The following is a 4448-nucleotide window of genomic DNA, read 5'->3' on the forward strand; positions in this document are numbered from 1 at the left end:
CTGTGTGTAAATGAGGAAACATATGGTGTACGTCACAGACGGAAAATGATGACAATGGGTGTAACTCGTATCATGAGGATAAATAAATCGCTCAAATTTTAATTGTGCCCGCAAAGACTACAATACCTAGACTCAGGTTAATTAATTTAAGCCATTCTTAGTGTTAGTCTAACCATACCTTAGGATAAAGGAAAGGAATCCCAATCTATCATAATGAACCTATATCACACCGAGATCCTAGTGATGAACTTATCCCTAAAATTTATAAGTCCATTATCTTGCACGGTACGGGAGTAAATTGGTTTATAAAAGTCATGGAGCTTTTTGTTATGCCAATGTTTAATGTCATAGTGCCACCTGGGATGGTGGAGTGGGGTGCGATATACTGTAATTTTTCGGTTTCCTGTCTCCTTTTCAATGTGAATGTAAACAGTTCAATAAACAAATACCAGTATTATGACAAATTAAAACATGCAAACACCAGCTCATTTCAACTTAAGACTTCCTTCAGTCTTCAGTTTCATATATAAAGAAACGTTAAAAATGTAATATCTCCCTAAAGAAGTACGATTTCTCTTAGCTGTTGGCGGCTTTGCTCATCACAAGCATAACTCTAGCCTAACATATAATTACCTTCATATGGCTTAGTATTACCTAGTAACATTGTTGAAGGTCACATACTTTTACATGAAACTTTGGAAGGTACTAGTATAGTTTATTCTCAAGTAGTTACTTTGCTACAAAGGACTAGGAGGGGGAGAGGGTTGACCGAATTACTAGAAAATCTGCAAAGCAACCTTCAGATTTGACAGAACCTAAGAAGTTCAGGATCACAGGGGAAGTTATAACAGACCTATTGGAGAAATAAACCAAGTCAGAATATGGACTTACAAACCAAATGAACATCACCAAACAGATACACCCTCAGCCCTGGTTTCCATACATTGGGATTGTTAACCCATAAGGTGGCTGTACATAAGAAAGGAGAAGGCCTTACTGTTCCAGAACGGAAGTTGCAAGCCACTCGAAGAATCGATGTATTTTAGATATCAAACGTTTGATTAATCCATGATATTGTGTCTCATTTAGATTGTTAGGAAAGAATTATAACAAAGGGTCTTTTTATTGAATTTTCAAATTCGTTTCATACTGTCTTGCCAAATCAATTAACGAAGGATCTTTACGGATTTATCAAAGAAACATGGCTTATTCATTTGTTGGCACAATTTCTTCAAGGATAGTCTAGACACGTTAAGTTTGATAAAGGGTTATCGGCAATATCGGAAATAAAAGTTGGTGTTCCTTAGGGTAGGGGGGTCCATATATACTTATAAAATTAAGTTAAATTCACACATTTCTGTTACACAATATGCCGATGATACTGCTGTATCATGCACAATTCCTAAGAGCTCTGTTGAAACTGACCAATGAAATGATCAGTGTTCTGTTAATGACATAGTTTCAAAATGTGACCTCAAGACTTTTTTGCGTAACCCCCAAAAATAAAGGAAATTTGTTTGGAAAAGAAAACCATAAAACATGAAGGTCTCATTCTATCAAGATCGCAACGTATTATTATTATTGAGGGATCTGAGGTGGTTAGAACCTCAAAAAAACTGAGTACTGGGAGTATACAGCGAAGACAGTTTGATCTTTATTTTTGCAATGTATCAAGGTATTAAAAAACGTATATAGTATCTAGTGTGGCTTACGTTGTGTCTCTCTATAACCAAAATGCTTAGGCAAATGTTTCAATACTAGTATTCTACCCTGGCACATGTGTGATATAACAGTGCCTGTCTGGTACCATATTGCAAGAAAGCAAAGAAAGAAGAATGAAGTTTGTTAAATACAAATCAGCTATATTTAATTTAGATTACAATATACTTTTAGAAAAAGTAAATGATGCTGCAAGAACTGAGTTTACAATAATGGTTAATAAGATGTGTTCAGAATCACCCTTTGTATACTGTTCCAAAAAGTCTCCTGCACAAATCGAACAGATTTTCTAAGAAATCCCCACAAAATACCGAACGTAAGTTTACAGAAACTCATTTATTTACCGCGCTGCTTTATACATTCCATCCGAGCACTTACCATGTTTGTTGTAGTCTGTTTGTTATATCGTTTTATTTATGAACTTTTGTATGTGTAGATGTATTGTATATGATATCCTATCATCTTAACACTTTTTCCACTTTTATATTAGTTATTCTTGGACTGTTTGTTGAAGTCTGTTTGTAATATCGTTTAATGTATTAACTTGTGTATGTGTAAATGTATTTGATATGATATCCTATCATCTTATAACAAAATCACCTTGTATATTACTTATTCTTCTTACTGAGGTATTATATGACTCTTCTCTATTGATGTGATATGTATACAGAAAGGAAATAAAAACAAGGAACAACATACTATAGTACAACTTGGAAACACCTGAACAATAGCACAGTTGTTTCCTTCTTTAAATCTGAGGACTCACAAGAGGTTTGGTTGGACATTATGAATGTGCCTGTGAGCGTAAGAACAATTTCACATTCCGTTTAAGGGGATAGTATAGTGACAAATCTTCCAAAAAGTTTGAAGGATACTTAGAAACTATTGTCAGACACAATTCACGTGATACACCAACTTAAAAATGAAGAATTGCACAAAATTTTCCGTAGTCTGTGTGCTTCATAAGAGTTCCGACCTAACAGATTGCGCCAATGGAACTATTATTTTTGCAACTGCATGTGTTCACATTTCATCAAATCCCATGTCTATTCCATACAATGTAGAAAATAGTAGGGGTTCCTTAAAATTAATAGGACCAATATGCCACCCTTTCAGCAGCCGGCTCTCCTTGCCCTCCCTACCTCAACATCCCTCCATCCGAAACCATCCATGTCACCCAAGAAATACATACTAAAACATTTATATCTGCCAATAACCCATACAAACTCCTTGTCTATTTGATTCATTGCATCAAATTGACCAATCAGACCATTACCACACACCTTTCAACAGCCGGCTGTCCTTGCCCTCTATACCACCGTCTCTCATCATATCCGACCCCATCCTTATCACTCAAGAAAAAAATACTAAAATACGTATGTTGATACTTGCGTATAACCCATGCAAATTCCATGTCTATTATGAAATGTAGTCATTACGCCAGAACGGGGACGAAGTGTTTGGGTGTATATTAGTGACGTCTAGAAGTCGTGCACTGACCTAAATGGAGTGTGAACACTCCTGATTTTGCAATTTCCCAAGATCAGGCCCCGAAAAATCACAAGAAATCCCAAGAACATTGTACTGTATGGATATCTAGCAATATCTAGCGACATCTACGGATGAAAATCCTAAGATCTTCCCTAAACTGGAGGCAGATAGAGAATCGAAGCCTTCAGTGTGTAATGAACTTCAAACTGTGCGTCTTTCGAAATGAAAAGAATGTGGGGCATTCCACAACAAACAGATAAAAGTTATTTATTTCAGTCTCATTTCAATATTTTCGAATTTGTAAAGCAAACAGCAGATATCATATCGCATCAGTGAGCATAAAAATGGCGTTCCAAGATAAACAGCCTCCAATCTGTTTATGTGTGTAGTGTTTGGTTTCGGAAATATATGGGTATTTTTCATTTCCTTCAACGAAATTTAGAGGCGCCGTAGTAAAAGGTTTTAATATTTCTACACCAATAAATTAACTTCTTACTTCCTTCTAATCGTGCAATTTTGACCGGTTCGTCAGTGGTTGAAAGAGGTTTTTCTATATTGGTTGTCCATAGATTTTGTGCAACATGATGGGTATGTTTTGAAGTGAATTTACTCACGAGAAATGTGAATTTTCAAATTCTGAACAAATAATGGGCTTAAAACCTTTAAAGTGGGGCTGACGGATATTGTGGGCCGCGACGTAGAATCACCTACAAAAGCAATGATCCACAGGAGATGCAATGAGGTCGAACATGATGTGTGATATGGTGACATCTTTAAAAATGCTATGGATGAAAAAAAAATATTGGGAAAAACTTGGTTCTCATTCAAAAGTGTACATCTGCTTGGTCATTATCAAGCCCGAGAAGTGCCATTTCCGGTGATCGGGGGGAGGGGTATCAAAACCAGAAATTCTCTTGTACTCTGCGCGCCAATATAAATATATATATATATATATATATATATATATATGTGTGTGTGTGCGTGTGTGTGTGTGTGTGTATTAGCAATTGAGTATTAGTTATCATATAAATATCTCTAAAAAGAAGCTGTATATAGCAAATTAATGAAATATTTCCTTGCTTATCTACCTTTACTAGTCTACCATTCCTAGTCTATCTTTCGACTTTACTTGAAAAAAAAACATGTTTCCATTGATGGTTACTATTCACAATCAGAGAACATCTGAACACCACCCGTTTGTTTTTCATTACAGAAACTACATATTGTTCTGTCGTTCA

The sequence above is a fragment of the Apostichopus japonicus genome, chromosome 16 (assembly GCF_037975245.1).
Source record: "Apostichopus japonicus isolate 1M-3 chromosome 16, ASM3797524v1, whole genome shotgun sequence".
NCBI lineage: Eukaryota > Metazoa > Echinodermata > Holothuroidea > Aspidochirotida > Stichopodidae > Apostichopus > Apostichopus japonicus.